This window comes from Aedes aegypti, chromosome 1 (genome assembly GCF_002204515.2).
Source record: "Aedes aegypti strain LVP_AGWG chromosome 1, AaegL5.0 Primary Assembly, whole genome shotgun sequence".
In the NCBI taxonomy this organism is placed as follows: domain Eukaryota; kingdom Metazoa; phylum Arthropoda; class Insecta; order Diptera; family Culicidae; genus Aedes; species Aedes aegypti.
Window position 1 is genome coordinate 40,756,373 of NC_035107.1, and position 18,915 is coordinate 40,775,287.

At 40.1% G+C, this 18,915-nt stretch overlaps 1 pseudogene across 1 annotated transcript; it reads right to left on the minus strand.

Annotated features, from left to right (window-relative positions):
• Positions 1–16,528: 16,528 nt before the first annotated feature.
• On the minus strand, positions 16,529–17,668 carry LOC5579969 (annotated as a pseudogene). The gene has a single exon (XR_002498622.1). The product of XR_002498622.1 is annotated as a cathepsin B (transcript).
• Between the last annotated feature and the right edge of the window lie 1,247 nt (positions 17,669–18,915).

Here is an 18,915-nt window from a genome sequence, read left to right on the forward strand (position 1 = left end):
GAATAGTTTTTGGATCACGAGATGAAGCAAATGCTCTCTTGGAATCCAAATTGTTTTTTAATTCCTATCGTGTGTATGCGCCTTGCGACTCATGCGAAATAAATGGAATAATATATGATGAATCCTTGAATTGTGATGACATTAGGAATATACAAAAAAAAAAAGAGTAGTACTGTTCCTTTCAATTCTACTATTGTATCCTTCGACAGATACGCGTATTTAAACCTCGACTGTAAAGCCGTCTTCAGTGTTGTGTACTTGACTTGACTTGGTTTGTGTTGTTGAAATCAAAATAAAATTTTCCGGAATGGACAAACACGAAATATGTTTGAAAAGGGCCTATTTTTCTTTTGTATTTAAAAATTTTATATAAGTATGAGTATATCTCGAAATTGATGCAACCTAGAAAAATTTTACTTAAGTACTCTTCCAATGCCTTTTTCTGTACTATCAAATAAACACATAATAAATATTGTTTTAATTATTTCGATTTTTTTCAAAATTTGTAATATTTTATAAAATTATAACTTATTTGTCCATAATTCCTCCATTATGAAACATTGTGCAAAAAATCACATAAGTTGTCCCCTAAAACATGTCCAAAAATAATAAAAATCACAGATGCATTTTCATAGAAAATCGATTTTAATTTTTTTTATTAAAAAAATCTGTCATTATTTTTTACCGTGCATATTTTTTTCCAAATAGTCCTAAACAATACCTACAATAACCGCAAAATATATCCAAAAATTAAAAACATCAATGTTGCGGTTTTTAAGAACTATTAGCTTCAAATTTTCATTTGAAAATATCGTTTATATTTGTTACCGTGCACTCTTTTTTCAATTCTTAAGCATAAATGTTTTGATCAAACGATAAACGATTTAGCTACGATTCGCTCAATCAAAATATTTTTTTCTGGAATGGAGAAACACGAAATATACTTGAAAAGGGCCTATCTTTCTTTTTTATTTGATAATTTTATATAAATATGAGTATATCTCGAAATTTTTGCAACCTAGAAAGAATTTACTTAAGTACTTTTCGATTGCAATTTTTCTGTACTTTCAATTAATCACATAAAAAATTATTGTTTTCCTCTATTTCGATTTTTTTCAAAATCTGTAATTTTTAAAAAAATCATAACTTTTTTTGTCCATAATTCTTCTATGCTAAAACATTGTGCAATAAATCACATAAGTTGTCCCCTAAAACATATCCAAAAATAAAAAAAATCAAAACTGCGTTTCTGGAGAAAATTGATTTGAAAATGTTGTTTTTGAAATAAAAAATAATCTGTAATTTTTTTTACCGTGCATATTTTTCTTCATATAGTCCTAAGCAATACCTACAACTTTGTAGAAGATCTCAAATCGATCGGACAAACCGTTATCGAGTTACAGTTTTTTAAAGATTTGCCATGCATTTTCCGATACGCCCTTCTCAAATATAAGGCGAGGTTCAAAATGGCGGTCTGAAAGTGCATAATGGCATTTTGACGTTAACTACGTCTTACGGCAATATACTGGGTGTCAATTGAAAATCTAAAATGTTGCGACCGTCACGAAATTAGGTAAGATTTTGAATGATAATAACTCAGCCATTTATCGGTAGATTTTCAATATTTTTCCACCAATCGGTCGGAAATTTGAGTATACCCCATTAGGCATAAAGACGTTAGGCATAAGGACGTTAGGCATGAGGATGTTAGGCATAATGGACGATAGGCATGAATACATTTGGCATAATGGATGTTAGGCATGAATTTTTTTTATGAGTTGTTACATCTTAAGCACACCCACCCACCCCTATCAGTGGAATGAAATTTGTAAATGATCCCGAACAATTTTCGATATAAGACGAGTTTCAAATGGCACACACGGAAGTTATTTTATGCCAAACGTCCATTATGCCTATCGTATTTATGCCTATCGTACTTATGCCTAATGTCTTTATGCCTAACGTCGTGCACCCCGGAAATTTATACAACATTTTACTCAAATGGAGAAAACTTTTGATTTTTGACAATAGACTGTCGAAAATTGGGAAAATGTCGACCCCTTTCTTACGCAACCAAACTCGTTCATTGCCAGATGAGATTCAATTGACATATTTTTTGTGTTTCTCGATGTTCATTCTACCGTTCGTGCTGTGTGTGAGAGGTGACGGTAGCGGATGAATGCAGAAAATTGAAATGACTGCTGACCATGGCAACGAAACGAACGAAAAGTGTCGAATGTTTACAACACTGCTCACATCTGCTAAAAAAAAATATTGTTATTTTGAGAATATCGTTTTGGATTTTAAGATTTCGCTGTGAATTACTCAAAAGTCTCAAGAGAATTACCTGGCTTTCGCAAGCAATCCCCAAATTCCGCTGGGATCTTATTCAGAATTCTCTAAATTTTGCAAAACAGACTCAAAATACCATTTGATATCCTCTCCGGAATAGCGGACTTCGGGGCAAGTGTGCCACCCTTGCTTTTTATAAAAACTACAATATATATTTTCTCTTTGAGCTTAACAATATGTTCCCTTATAGTTCACCATACAATTTTCAAAATATGATGAAAGTTGCTTTATTTTTCACGTATTTACATCGACTTTTGCAAAGACAACCAAATTTGAGTGGATTTTTATGAGATTTCGTGTTTCTAAACAGCATGGTAAAAGGTAAATTGTAAACAGATTTTTCTAACTTACTGTATCTCGTGAAACTATTCAAATGTGTAAGTTATTGTGGCATTTGAACGAAAAAAGTATTTAGTTTTACATACGAAATCCGGTTTGGTTGAAATCTTTACTTATTGGGGCAAGTATGCCACCTATTTGGTAATTGTTGGAGTGAAATTTATGACAATGTAAACATCATCAACAAAATCATAATAATAAACCAAAATGAGGCACCAGTAGTGGTTTCTGAAGTACAGTAGGGGAATAACTGACATTTTTGCCCCCAAAGTGATTTTTTTCTCTAAATATTCAAAAATAACTCGTTTTTCGGCTTATTAAGTACCGTTTTACATATCTACATCAATATTTTGCCGTTGTTTAGTGCTAATATAGTGTAATATTATACATATTCGCCGTAATATAAGGGAAATACATATATTGTAATGAATGGAGACAAAAACAACCATTTAAGTTATTCGAATTGAGTAATAGAGAGCTACGCATGTTTTAAACCTTGTTACAAAACATCTCCTTATTACGGTAAAATGAAATAATTTTTTTAAATTATCGATTAGTGTCTGCTTTATAAGTAATAGTATGAGGAAATAAAGAAAACTTCATTACAAGTAGAATTACATGCGATGTTCATTCGGTGGCCGTCTTGCCCCATAGTGTCAAAAAATAGGTTATTTTGGATGATATTTGAAAAGCTCCAAAACTAATACTTTCTTAAGTTATTTTCTTTTTGAATGGCACAGTGGTTATGAAAAGATGTGAAACTAACATCATGAGGCTAAATTGGTGGATTTCATAAGCTTTAAGCAAAGCTGGAGAACAATTTGTTTAAGGTGGCACACTTGCCCTAAATTCCGCTACTGTCCGTCAGGAATTCACAGAACGCCCTAGAAATCGCCAGAATTTGCACGGCATCCAGACTAACTAATTACACGTTCTCAGGACCCCGCAAGAAACCCCTAATATCCGTCAGGGATCCCCAGACCCAGATTCCATTCAGTTAGCTAAGCATCCATTGAAAATTTTCAAAAGCCTACTATAAATATAAAATCTTGTAAAGATTCTACAAGTTCCAAATAAACAGCTTCTAGATCCAGTTAGGGATCTCGTAAGAATTGTTATACTCCAGCCTGAATACCACTGACTTAGAATGTTTCATCATCTCTAAAAATCGAACGTCAAACATAATTTTAAGGAGGGTCGTAGGTCTGATTCAGTCTTTCCAAACGAAAATCAAACAAGTTGGGTACCTACTCTGGTGATAAACTTTCCACCTTAAAAACTCACTCTTTATCGTTGAAAATATTGGTTTGTTTAGTATCAAAGGATGGAGTAGTTCTTAGAGAATGTGTTTTTCAAGATCACAATAAAATATTTTGCCAGGGCCATAGTTTTAAGGGCATTTGCGTTTTATGGGTTTATTATGCCTTTTTTTTTTTGTTCAAATTTAATAAAAAATAAATACGGAAGTGTATAACAATTTTTTTGCGGAGGAAATTTGTTACTCCGGTTAGAGACAACTTATATCAATACTAGCTCATAAGTTTTTAGCAAAGCAGAGCCACTTATCACACTTATATGAAGGTTCAACCACGGCTTTCCAAAATGTGCCGTTTTTTTTTTTGAAAATATGATCCAGGTAATAACCCATTCTATCATTTGATATGGGCGAATGCTGGAAAAACTCACCCCATCGTTGTTGTTTTAGAAGCTTTCATCACGAAGACAGTGAGCTTGATGACCGCATGATAAAATTGGAAGGTATGCTTCCAATCTCTCTCTAGTAAGGTGAAAGTAACGGATAAAACCATGTCCAAAATGAAAAACTGAGTCTACACAAATTAAATAATACAAATAATTAATAAAATTTATGTTTCGTTTACATTTTCCTCACAAGAACTACCACAAAACATGGTATGACGATTTTCGCATTTTTCAATGGGCCATACTGTGTTTCAACTATAAACATTGTTGCATGTAGATTTGTACACACCCATTACCAGAGACACACCAAAACCAAAATCGACTTAAGATTAAATGAAAATTAGGTCTCATCTTTAATTAAACGTTTAACGGTAAGTATTTTTTCGGCATTGTAGATTTCTAAAAGCTCTCGTTTTATAAGAGAATGCATTGTTTGCATTCATCAGATTGATCTATTTCATAGTAGCTTAGAGTGTAATCCTGTAAACAATGCTCATCTGAATAACTCGAGCCTAAACAGGTGTTTTCAAATCTGAGATTAGTTCCTTTTCATGAGTTTGCTTCCGTAAAATTGAGCAAATTATTGGAACCTCTTTTGAGTAATGGTTGGCGTACTATTTTGGTCAACAATTTTCTCAGAGATAGACATTTTCAAAGCAATTGATTAAAGCCTAGTACTACATTATACATCCTAGGGGGTTTTGTTCCTACTTCAATGCACCAACCAAAGTTAAGAGCTTAAAAGGATTGACTTCAAATCACCTTTAGGAAAGCGCCATTTTCAGTAACTACGCAACAACTGCCCTATTCGTTTCAATTTTACGTCACTTTTATGATGGAACCAATGAGGCGAATAAAACAAAACTCAAACAATCACCTTAAGGGCATTGTTGCTCCGAAACAAACCGGACCGGCGGCTCTGGGCAGTAAAATCCAAGAAAGAAAATGGCAAATAAAAATGTTGTAAAAATGTCCTAATCCCCTCGAAAGCAAAAGTTGTGCGTGGCCACTCCTGTCCTTCTTCGGCTGCACCCTAACCCGATTCGACGTCATCCCGGTCCCGACTGCTGCACCCGTGTGCAAATGAAAATAAACAGTTTCATAATCGTAATAACCTATAAAAAGGAAACCTTTTTTCTTTCCCATCGGCGGCGAAACAAAAGGCCTCCTGTCGCGAAAGGAAATTAGATCATTCCTATGCCAAAAAGACGTCAGTGGAAGTGTCACAGCACCGTTTTTCCTCTATTCTCCCGGTGAAATAAAGTGTTAATTTTGATTTTGCGACGCCGTCCCCGGTCGACAACCCCTTCTGGAAGCATTCGTTTTCGTTTTACGATCGGAAAAATGTTTCATTTATGATAATATTTACTTTATTAAGGAAGGAAAACTTTTTACGTGCACCGTTGATGTCATTATCGACGAAGTCCACGAGTTGAAAGAAAAATGCAAATTATCTCAAAAACGAGTTCTTACCGATTTACCATTGAGCTTCAAAATGGGGAGAAAATTTTCTCATTCAATATTTGATGCATTCATATACAATAGTCATTTTTCAATGTTTTATCCGGTCATGAATGAGAGACACCCGTCGATCAAAGAAGTTGATTTCATCAATCCCCGAAACAACAATTCAAACTTTCGAAAAACCATAATGACACATTTCAGCAAACGTCCCTCTCGTAAGTACTGCGTCAATAACTCCGGAAACCGCAACGAATCTATTTCCTAACGCCTCAAATGGAACCTACATGGGATACGTTACAATCATCGCGACAATTTAGCTTTCAATTGGCACCTTGGCCACCAACCGCCGGGAGATTCTGGAACAGAGATATCAAACCGCACGCTCCACCTGTGACGGTGCTGGAAACCTGTAATCAATCATAGTGGTGACTGACCCGAGCGTGTATGTCCTAATTGTCCTACGCGTGTGGTGGACTTTAGAAGCCTGTAATTTGGTCACCCGAAAATAGTTGCACCTTTTCACGAAAGTATACATTGCATCTGTATGGTTGGGTGGTGCCTGATATGAGGCACAGTATGGGATATTGCTTTCGTAATGAGTACGTTTGAAATAGAAGATTAAAGTTCTAAGATTTGGAAAATCAGCCATTCCATGAAAAACCGATAGTGGGTCACCGAATTCCGTGAAAATATGCTATTTTAGTCCTTATCCGATATACGCGTACACGTACAAAGTAAACAAAATACACTTGGTTTTGTATTTTTTGATTAGGGTGATCATTTCCGAGATAGGGTGACCAGAAAAATCGAGACTTTGTAACATTTTCATTTTTTTTAAATCATGATTTTTGAACCGCTTAAACGATTTTCAATTTTCTTTGACGAAATGAAAGCTTAAAACTTTGACTTTTCAAGGGAAATATAAAATTTCACAAAAATGTTTTTTTCTACATGAAAAATAATCAAAACTTTTCGTTTTTTCGTGTTTTGAAGGCCTTAGGACAAAAGAGGGGATAGCTGTTCTCACTTTTTCTTGAAAGTTCAAAAAATTTAACGTTTACCGTCAAATTTTCAGCGATGTATGTTCTTAGTTTTTGCGATATATTTTTTTGAAAATAAAAATCATTTTTTATCGGCACGCACTGTTGGTCTTAGAACATTAGATTTTTTATTTTAAATAATATCATAACTTTTGAGCAGCTCAACCGATTTCTAATAGTTTTTTATGGAATAAAAGCTTAAGATTTCAACTCTTCAGAAAAAATATAAAGCTTTGATTTTTTTTAACATGAATAGATTTAATTTATTTTTCAACTAGAAATTTTTATACTCTTTCATGTGATAAATTGTTTTTCAGAGTTTTATATTTGTTTCTAGAGTTGAAATCTTAAGCTTTCATTCCATAAAAGAGATTGAAAATCGGTTGAACTGTTCAAAAGCTTTTTTATTTTTATAAATAAAAAATCTAATGCGCTGAGACCTACAGTGCGTGCCGATAAAAAATGACTGATTTTTTATTTTCAAAAAAAATATATCTCAAAAACTAAAAAACAAACATTTTAAAAAATTTGACCGTAAACGTAAAATTTTCTGAGCTGTTAAGAAAAAATGAGAACTTTTTTTGTGAAATTTTATATTTCTCTTGAAAAGTTAAAATCTTAAGGTTTCATTTCGTCTAAGAAAATTGAAAATCATTCTAGTGGTTCAAAAGTTATGATTTAAAATAAATGAAAATTTTTCAAAGTCACGATTTTTCTGGTCACCCTATCTCGGAAATGGTCACCCCAATAAAAAAATACAGAAATACGTGTACTTTGTATACTATGTACGTGTATTTCGGATAAGGAACAAAATAGCAAACTTTCGCGGAATTCGGTGATACACTAGATCAGTTTTCCATGGAATGGCTGAAATATGAGTGGAATTAGTTGAAAAAAAAAAAACTGTGCAAGCTTCTGGAGAGAAGCTCCCTAGCTTCAAGTGAGAAGCTTTCAAACTTTTGAAGAAGCCCCAAGCTGATGGAGAGTAGCCTTCAAGCTTCTGTAGAGAAGGCTCCAAGCATATGGAGAGAAGCCTCTGAGCTTCACGAGAGAAACTTTCGAGCTTCTGGAGAGAAGTTTCCGAACTTCTGGAGACTAGCATCCGAGTTGCTGAAGAAAAGCCTCCGAGCTTCTGGAGAGAAGTCTCCAAGCTTCTAGAGAGATAAGTCTCCTAATTTATGGAGAGAAGGCTCCAAGCTTCTGAAGAAAAGCATCTGAATTGCTGCAGAAGAGCCTCCATGCTTCTGGAGAGAACCTTCTGAGTTTCTGGAGAGAATTCTCCGAGCTTCTGGAGCGAAGCCTCCGAGCTACTGGAAAGAAGCCTCCAAGCATCTGGAGAGAACTTTTCGAGCTGATAGAGAGAGTCCGAGCTTTTTGGGAGAAGCCTCCGAGTTTCTGGAAGGAAGCATCCGAGTTTCTGGAGAGCAGCCTCCAAGCTTCTGGAGAGAAGCCTCTGAGCTACAAAAGAAAAGCCTACGAGCATCTGGAAAGAAGTTTTTGAGCTGCTAGAGAGAGTACGAGCTTCTGGGGAGAAGCTTTCGAGTTTCTGAAGGGAAGCACCCGAGTTTCTGGAGAAAAACCTCCGAGCTACTGAAGATAAGCCTCCAAGCGTCTGGAGAAAAGTTTCCGATATGCTAAAGAGAGTCCGAAGCCTCCGAACGTCTGAAGAGACCTACAAGCTGCTGCAGAGAAATCTCCTAGCTTCTGAGTAGAAGCTTCTGAATTGCTCCAGAAAAGCTTCCGAGCTTCTGGAGAGAAGCTGTCAAGCTTGTGGGGAGAAGCTCCCAAGCTTGTGGGGAAAAGCTACCAAGTTTCTAGTGAGAAGCTCCCAAGCTTCTGAAGATAAGTTCCCAAGCTTCTGGAGAGAAGCTTCCAAGCTTCTGGAGAGAATTCTCCGAGCTTCTGGAGAGAAGCCTCTGAGCTTCTGAAGAGAAGCATTATAGCTTTCGGAGAGAAGTCTCCCAGCCTCTGCAGAAATTTCTCCAAGCCTCGAGGGTAAGGCACTCGAGCTTCTCAAGCGAAGCCTCCGAGCATCTGGAGAGAAGCCTCCGAGCTTCTGGAGAGAAGCCTCCGAGCTTCTGGATACAAGCCTCCGAGCTTCTGGAGAGAAGCCTCCGAGCTTCTGGAGAGAAGCCTCCGAGCTTCTGGAGAGAAGCCTCCGAGCTTCTGGAGAGAAGCCTCCGAGCTTCTGGAGAGAAGCCTCCGAGCTTCTGGAGAGAAGCCACCGAGCTTCTGGAGAAAAGCCTCCGAGCTTCTGGAGAGAAGCATCCGAGCTTTTGGAGAGAAGCCTCCGAGCTTCTGGAGAGACACCTCCGAGCTTCTGGAGAGAAGCCTCCGAGCTTCTGGAGAGACCTCCAAGCTTCTGCAGAGAAATCTCCGAGCTTCTGAGAAGAAGCTTCCGAATTGCTCCAGAAAAGCACCCGATTTTCTGGAGAGAAGCTCTCAAGCTTGTGGAGAGAATCTTCCAAGCTTCTGGAGAGAAGCTTCCAAACTTCTGGAGAGAAGCTTCAAAGCCATCTGGAGAGAAGCTTCCAAGCTTCTGGAGAGAAGCTTCCAAGCTTCTGGAGAGAAGCTTCCAAGCTTCTGGAGAGAAGCTTCCAAGCTTCTGGAGAGAAGCTTCCAAGCTTCTGGAGAGAAGCTTCCAAGCTTCTGGAGAGAAGCTTCCAAGCTTCTGGAGAGAAGCTTCCAAGCTTCTGGAGAGAAGCTTCCAAGCTTCTGGAGAGAAGCTTCCAAGCTTCTGGAGAGAAGCTTCCAAGCTTCTGGAGAGAAGCTTCCAAGCTTCTGGAGAGAAGCTTCCAAGCTTCCGGAGAGAAGCTTCCAAGCTTCTGGAGAGAAGCTTCCAAGCTTCTGGAGAGAAGCTTCCAAGCTTCTGGAGAGAAGCTTCCAAGCTTCTGGAGAGAAGCTTCCAAGCTTCTGGAGAGAAGCTTCCAAGCTTCTGGAGAGAAGCTTCCAAGCTTCTGGAGAGAAGCTTCCAAGCTTCTGGGAGAAGCTTCCATCTTCTGGAGAGAAGCTTCCCAGCTTCTGGAGAGAAGCTTCCCAGCTTCTGGAGAGAAGCTTCCCAGCTTCTGGAGAGAAGCTTCCCAGCTTCTGGAGAGAAGCTTCCCAGCTTCTGGAGAGAAGCTTCCCAGCTTCTGGAGAGAAGCTTCCCAGCTTCTGGAGAGAAGCTTCCCAGCTTCTGGAGAGAAGCTTCCCAGCTTCTGGAGAGAAGCTTCCCAGCTTCTGGAGAGAAGCTTCCCAGCTTCTGGAGAGAAGCTTCCCAGCTTCTGGAGAGAAGCTTCCCAGCTTCTGGAGAGAAGCTTCCCAGCTTCTGGAGAGAAGCTTCCCAGCTTCTGGAGAGAAGCTTCCCAGCTTCTGGAGAGAAGCTTCCCAGCTTCTGGAGAGAAGCTTCCCAGCTTCTGGAGAGAAGCTTCCCAGCTTCTGGAGAGAAGCTTCCCAGCTTCTGGAGAGAAGCTTCCCAGCTTCTGGAGAGAAGCTTCCAGCTTCTGGAGAGAAGCTTCCAGCTTCTGGAGAGAAGCTTTCCAGCTTCTGGAGAGAAGCTTCCCAGCTTCTGGAGAGAAGCTTCCCAGCTTCTGGAGAGAAGCTTCCCAGCTTCTGGAGAGAAGCTTCCCAGCTTCTGGAGAGAAGCTTCCCAGCTTCTGGAGAGAAGCTTCCCAGCTTCTGGAGAGAAGCTTCCCAGCTTCTGGAGAGAAGCTTCCCAGCTTCTGGAGAGAAGCTTCCCAGCTTCTGGAGAGAAGCTTCCCAGCTTCTGGAGAGAAGCTTCCCAGCTTCTGGAGAGAAGCTTCCCAGCTTCTGGAGAGAAGCTTCCCAGCTTCTGGAGAGAAGCTTCCCAGCTTCTGGAGAGAAGCTTCCCAGCTTCTGGAGAGAAGCTTCCCAGCTTCTGGAGAGAAGCTTTCCCAGCTTCTGGAGAGAAGCTTCCCAGCTTCTGGAGAGAAGCTTCCCAGCTTCTGGAGAGAAGCTTCCCAGCTTCTGGAGAGAAGCTTCCCAGCTTCTGGAGAGAAGCTTCCCAGCTTCTGGAGAGAAGCTTCCCAGCTTCTGGAGAGAAGCTTCCCAGCTTCTGGAAGAGAAGCTTCCCAGCTTCTGGAGAGAAGCTTCCCAGCTTCTGGAGAGAAGCTTCCCAGCTTCTGGAGAGAAGCTTCCCAGCTTCTGGAGAGAAGCTTCCCAGCTTCTGGAGAGAAGCTTCCCAGCTTCTGGAGAGAAGCTTCCCAGCTTCTGGAGAGAAGCTTCCCAGCTTCTGGAGAGAAGCTTCCCAGCTTCTGGAGAGAAGCTTCCCAGCTTCTGGAGAGAAGCTTCCCAGCTTCTGGAGAGAAGCTTCCCAGCTTCTGGAGAGAAGCTTCCCAGCTTCTGGAGAGAAGCTTCCCAGCTTCTGGAGAGAAGCTTCCCAGCTTCTGGAGAGAAGCTTCCCAGCTTCTGGAGAGAAGCTTCCCAGCTTCTGGAGAGAAGCTTCCCAGCTTCTGGAGAGAAGCTTCCCAGCTTCTGGAGAGAAGCTTCCCAGCTTCTGGAGAGAAGCTTCCCAGCTTCTGGAGAGAAGCTTCCCAGCTTCTGGAGAGAAGCTTCCCAGCTTCTGGAGAGAAGCTTCCCAGCTTCTGGAGAGAAGCTTCCCAGCTTCTGGAGAGAAGCTTCCCAGCTTCTGGAGAGAAGCTTCCCAGCTTCTGGAGAGAAGCTTCCCAGCTTCTGGAGAGAAGCTTCCCAGCTTCTGGAGAGAAGCTTCCCATCTTCTGGAGAGACGCTTCCCAGCTTCTGGAGAGAAGCTTCCCAGATTCTGGAGAGAAGCTTCCTAGCTTCTGGAGAGAAGCTTCCCAGCTTCTGGAGAGAAGCTTCCCAGCTTCTGGAGAGAAGCTTCCCAGCTTCTGGAGAGAAGCTTCCCAGCTTCTGGAGAGAAGCTTCCCAGCTTCTGGAGAGAAGCTTCCCAGCTTCTGGAGAGAAGCTTCCCAGCTTCTGGAGAGAAGCTTCCCAGCTTCTGGAGAGAAGCTTCCCAGCTTCTGGAGAGAAGCTTCCCAGCTTCTGGAGAGAAGCTTCCCAGCTTCTGGAGAGAAGCTTCCCAGCTTCTGGAGAGAAGCTTCTGGATAGAAGCTTCCAAGCTTCTGGAGAGAAGCTTCCAAGCCTTCTGTAGAGAAGCTTCCAAGCCTTTTGGAGAGAAGCTTCCAAGCCTTCTGTAGAGAAGCTTCCAAGCCTTTTGGAGAGAAGCTTCCAAGCTTTCTGGAGAGAAGCTTCAAAGCCATCTGGAGAGTAGCTTCCAAGCTTCTGAAGAGAAGCTTCCTAGTTTCTGGAGAGAAGCATCCGAGTTTGTGGAGAGAAGCCTCCGAGCTTCTGGAAAGAAGCTCCCGAGCTTCTGGAGAGAAGCCTACGATCTTCTGGAGAGAAGCCTCTGAGCTTTACGAGAGAAGCCTCCGAGCTTCTGCAGAGAAGCTTACGACTCGTAAGTTACGAGTTTCTGGAGTGAATCATTCAATTTTCTGCAGAGAAGTTCCTGAGCTTCTGGACTGAAGCTCTTGAGCTTCTGAAGAGATGCTCCTAAGGTTCTGGAGAGATGCTTCCAATGTTCTGGAGAGAAGCTGTAATCCTCTTGACATAAGCTTCCAAGTATCAAAAGAGAAGATAATTATTCTAAAAGGCTGCACAGACATTACCTTCAATGTCTATTCGTACATCTAAACAAAAATCAGTGTCGTAAATACACAACCAATGAATCAATCAACCAATGTTACCTACCACAAAAGACTAATCATATTCTACAAAGAAATGTTTGAAAAAGTTTCCACTGAAATGTAAAAATCTCCACAGAGGTCTCTAAAGTCTTCGTAGAAAAATTCACACAAAGCTAAACAAAAGAGTCAGCAGATATGTTTCAATCAGAGGCGCGTCCACGTTCCATGGGTAGGACAAAGGTTGTCAAATAGCTTGTGCACAGTGAAAAGAAAAGACAAATTTTAATCCAATGGATACCTAAGCTGAAAATTGACAGGGGCTGAAACGCAATGGTTATCAGTCATTACCACAGGACTAAGAAAACTTTCCGTCTTTACTCGGCTGGTAGCGATTAAGTACCTCAAAATGTGATAATAAAGACCAGAAATAAAGAATCCTAAAAGGAGTCAAAAAAGCCTGGAAAATAGACCAACTAGGAATCGAGAAAACGAAACATAATATGATATTTCTCTAAGATTCCATCTTTTTTTTAATTCTTCGTGACTTTTGGAATGCATTCCGACATGTATTATGTGTTGTTCCATGCTCTTCTCTAATAATTTCATCAGAAATTATATCAGGTATGTTCAGATATCACTTTGAAAATTTCTAAAGGTGTACATTCAACAAATATTTCCCAAGGAATTTCTTCACGAACATTTCTAGGGAATTTATCTATAGATTTTATCTAGAAATTAATCTTAAGATACCTTCAGCGATTCCTTCTTTGATTTTTACAGAAATTCTTCCATTAACTCTATGAGATTTTCTGAAGTAAGTCTTTGAAGTTTTTATTGGGAATTCTTCCAGGAATGTCTCCAGGGAAATCTCGGGATAGTATTTTGCATGATTTTCTAAAGGAATTAAAAAAAAAACTGGACAGAATCTCGAAAGAAATTTGTGCAGGAATGATTGGGAAAATTACTAAAGTATTAACTGGTGAAAAAACTTAAATATACTTTTGAAGATTGCATGGGAATGTTTTGAAAAACTGTTTAAGAAATGTTTGGAAAAACTACAGGCTTGATATTTGGATTGAAAGCTTGAGAATACTTGTGCAAAATGCTGGATAAATTCCTAGAAAACAAAAATAGATTTGTTTGAAGAATTCGGCATTCATAAGAGTGAAAAAATCATTCACTTTTTTGAAGAAATCTACATGGACAGGGGGAAGAATTCCTGCTGCGTTTCTTGAAAAAAAAACCCCTTAAACTAGAAACTCTGCAATAAACCTTTGTGGATTTCTTCGGGAGAAATTCTGTGGAAATCATTGACAATCCTACAGCAACAACTGGAGAATTCGATTGAAGGACTAGTGGAAAATATTTGGAGGAAATTCCAGCATAAATTTGGAAAATTGAAGAAATTACTGAATGCAATAGCTATGGAGAACTCATGGATTTCCAGGAGGAAATTCTGGAGAAATTATTCTAACCATGATTTGAAAAATCGCTGGAAGAATTTCTGGGAGATTCGGCAGAGAAATCTCTAGATGAATTTTAGGGGAGATCCCTCTAGGAGGGTTTATGGACAATAGGTCGAAAGACAAAACGTCGAAAGGACAAAAAGTCGAAAGACAAAAGGTCGAAAGGACAAAAGGTCGAAAGTGATTTGCTTGGTGGGATTTTTTTCCTTCTTTGAAACAAGATTTTCGACCTTTTGTTCCTTCTCTTTTGTTCTTCGCCCTTTTGTCCTTTCGACCTTTTGTCTTTCGACCTTCTGTCCCTTCGATCTTTTGTCTTTCGACTTTTTGTCATAGATTCTTTTGAAGAGCTTGTTGAACCAGATATGGTCTCTGAAGGTTTGTCTGGAGCCTGTACAATTTTGCATCAGTATTCAATGAAAGTAGAATATGGAGAAAGGAGCCTTTAGAAACCATTTTGGTTAAAATAGACTTCCAGAAATCTTCCATTAAAGTAGAAACTTTTTTGAGTCTTGCATTAAAATAGAGACCAGAAAATATTAGGGGGAATCTGATGATTGTTTTTTTTTAAAGAATTAACTGAGGACTACTTCCAAAAGTTTCTACGGCATTTCTGAATCACCAAGAATTTCTTGACACTCTGGGACTTCTACATAGGAATTGTACTGAAAATTTTCAATAGATTCAGTAATGTTTTGATAGATTATATCAAAAGTGATCGCACGTTTAGAAATCGCTAGTTCACTAGTGCCTTATATAATACAATACAACTGGTCTAAGATTAACCCATAGCTTAATCCAAAGATTCTTCAAGAATATTCGATAATCTTCTCTGGATGTTCCAAGAAACTTCTCATGAATTAGAAGATTGTTCCATTTATTTTTCAAGCGATTAAAGAAGTTTCTAGTAACAATTCTTACAGTCCGTTTTTCTACTGGGCATTTCAAAAACTATGCGAGAGTTATACTTATGACTACTTCACTACCCTGGTGATCATAATAAAACTTGTTAACTGGAAAATGGGTTCTTGTTAGTCTACCGTGGAAATTTGGTAGAGCTGGTTGAAGGAGTTTTTACAATTTTGAACTACAGGATACTTTAATAACACTATATATGATATATTACTATATATTGGGTATTGGGGAGGGGTAGCATAAGGGAGTTAATTGAACTGTTGACTGGATGAAAGTGCGTGGGTTCGCCAGCCTTTTGTCATGAGAAAACAGGCTTAGTGTTGTCTTCCAAAGGTCTTCAAAGATATTAACTAGCCCTGCTACAACAAACCATCAGGTAGATCATTCCATCCCGATATGATTCTGCAGCCATAGGTAATCCTTGCGCTGATGGTGGCTAAATAATCATCATCATCATCACAATTCTTACAGTCCGTTTTCCATGATTTTCGCTAAAGATATTCTCAATCGTCTTTACACGAGCCAAAATTTTTGGAGGTGATGCACACAACATGTCACGCTTCACTGGACATGAGAAAACCATGGAAAACCTTATAGTGTCTTCTGTTCTCCACAATAATAAGAATAGATACGACGTTTATCGAGTTTGTATGTTCATTGAACATATGATAAAAAGTTTAATTTATTTTTCAAGCTTTCTGTTGATTTTGTTTTTGTGTAATCGTGGGTAGGACCTGGGAGGGAGAAACCAATACAAAATTTCTGTACGTCATAGTGAGCCGGGATTCCGCTGTCACGAACTGTCACTGTGAGCCCGATCTCAAACATTGGACTAACATGGAAAAAGCGCGTGACTGATTAAATCACATTTTCGCATTTCATCAAAAGTGACAAAAATTGAATAAAAATCAATTCATGCACATAATGCAAGTAATGTCACGTGAGCACCTTTCAACTGATTGAATATAAAGCATTGAAAAACGCATCGTTTTACTTTTTCCAATGAAAATTAATATTTGGTGCATAGAAAACTGTGGCCCTTTTTCCATGTTTGTCAGGAAAGATCGAAAGTACACAACAAAAGAAAACTAGCGGTTTTCCCCAAGCCTGCCTTGATTGTTGTTGGCAAGCTGGAGTTATCTTGCAGTTCAAACAAACGTTTTTCTATATTTCGTGTGTAGTATCGGTGCCTCCCTCCCAGGGTAGGATAATCCTTTGACTGTCCTACCCAGATGTTTTTGTACGTAGAACATGTCCTACCTGTCCTACCCACTTCCCGCGCCACTGGTTTCTATAGAAATTTACGCAGTCTCCACTGGAGTATCCATAGAGGCCTTCACTTAGGTCTCAACAAAAGTTTCCATAGAAGTCTCCGTATAATCATTCAAAAATTTTAACAAAGGTCTTCAGTGGAATATGTACAGAAGTCTTCTCAATGATCTGCCAAAGGTCTGGAAAACGTTCTAGATGAATATGTAAAAGATTCGCTGAAAACATATGTGAAGCATATTTTGAATTAAACCCCAACAGAATCCTTTCTGAAATATTCGTTTTTTCGGCAATAATGATGTCATTCTTAAAATTCATCAACAAAGAGATATATTGTAAGAAGGTTTAATAAAACTCTTTTATTGAAATCACATCTTGATTTCGGATCAAAATGACGGATCAGAAGTAGATTCCAGCTAACTCCTTATGTTTGTTGAAGCTCGGCAACCCAGCGTGCACATCTTTCTCGATTCCGCAGTGGTTCTCTCCGCGGACAATCTTGAAGAAACCATTGTCTCCCCAATCGTCACCCCAGGAGTTGGCCACCAGCCAGTACTTGAGACCGTTCTCCACTCCCCAGCCCATCAGCTTGACGGCGTGGCCTCCGGCCATGTGACCCCACACGTGCCGATAAACTCCGCTCTTGTAGGCGTGCAGGTCCTGGTAGGTCATGAACGCGGCCTGAACCGGTCCGTTAATGTAGATCTCCTCCATGATCTTCTGCTCGTCATTGGGAATGGAGTAAGCCACACGACCGTAGCGACGATCTTGCCAAACATCGGTCACGTTGTAGCCCGACTGACACCGCTTCGAACACTTGGGAGTGTCGGCTTCTTCACCGGATGCGTCACACACATCGATCGGATATGGATGACATCCCTGGCGCGAATTGTACGGACCTCCCGAAGAGACGCCCTGTTCGACCCAGAACTGCCAAGCCGGACCCAGATATCCACCCTTGCATCCATCTCCACAAGCGTGACAGCAAGCCAGCATATCGGTGGCACCGAACGAGAACTGCTCCTTGCCCTTGGACTTGATGCACCAACGATCGGTCATGGCCGAAGCGGCCGAGATAGCCCAACACGATCCACAGCATCCCTGGTTACGGATCACGTTCAGACTTGGACATTGGGACCACTTCTGGCGGGCGTCGAACGATTCTGGCAGTTGGATATCTTGAGGGTTGACCAGAATGGCCGGAGCCAAACGCGTTTCACCTAGACGATCGTACAGAACACCTTTGAAGTAGGCCGCTGGTGGCAGAGTATTGTTACCGGCAACCCAGGTTCTGGTGAGGTTCCGAATTTGCGAGGCGATTGATCCGGTCGAACGATACTGGCCATTGTAAGAGAAAGTATTGTAGTACTGGCCGAGGACGGCTGGGCTTCCAAGAGCCGCCGCCACGATCAAGATGAAGCGTATCATCTTGATCGAATGGTGTGAAAGTGTTCTCACGTTGAAGGACCGAGAGCAACTCCGTGTGGAATGGCTGCGGGCAATGGTCTTTTATAGTTTGTTTGTTCAGATTTGTTGATTGGGCGATACGGTTCAACGGAACCTTATCACAAACGATTGAGATTAAGATTATGCAAATTGAAAGGCTTTGCTCTCGGATGATGCGTTACAAAATCGTCTTCTATTTTGCAATACTGTGTCAAACTGGTTATCATCGTAGGTTGAAAATAATCTATGATTTTTTTACCTGTCGGCAACGTAAACCCCTGTTTAAGGTGCGAACCACTTTCTGAATCACAACACTAGTGAACCTATCCTACCCTGGAACAATTCCTGCATCATACCCAAAGAAGCGAAATAATGAAGCCTATTATAGGTTTTTACGAGCTGTCAATCAAGACAAGACTCGATTCCCTATCTGCACGTGTGAAGTTACAAATTCCCCCGTATCGAACGTAAAAGATCTTCAACGCCTTGTTCGTCATACTACTTCGATGCGGGACCATTCACACAAGAATTCATTCATCCACCGCGACCCGTTTAGGGTGGGAACAACATTTGAGATCAAGAAAACAGCAGCACCATGAATACGAAAAACATTAGAGCGACTATGACTTGAGATGATTTACAATTAACCTTTGCATCTGCCACCATCGGAAGGGAGAATTGCGCGCCGAGACTTGACAGCTACGGATGACGTACCTACAGTGTGAAATTGAAGTATGATCGATGGATGGTTTCCGCCTTCTTGGGACGTCGTCGAAAAATTTGCATACTAAAAGCCGAACGGGGTTGATTTGGTTGCTTATCGTTATCAAATCGTTGGTTACTTTCTTCTTTGGGGAAGTCAGCGAATGGTATGGGATGGAGAGTCTTGCGTTGAGCCCAGAGGGACAAGGTGTCAAACCGTACGAAGGTTATCAATCAAATCCTTAACGATGTCGTTGAGTGGTGGTTTTGATTCCTCTTTCTTTTCCAAGTGGTGCAAATCTATTTCCTCTGTAAGATGTAATGGAACAAAAACATTATTCACAATTATTGAATTTCAAAAGTAAAGTGAAATGAAATATTATTTTAAACGCACATGGTGTACACTTGCATCTATTAAAGTAACATAAGTACGCATTTGGACTGAATGACGTCAAATATCGATTTTAGGCATTAACCCGTCGAGCACGTGTTCCGAAAATATCCATATTAGCGAATTATGGGCATAACATGGACACATTAAGGTGATTATAAAGCGAAGCCCCAACTCGAATTTTCAAG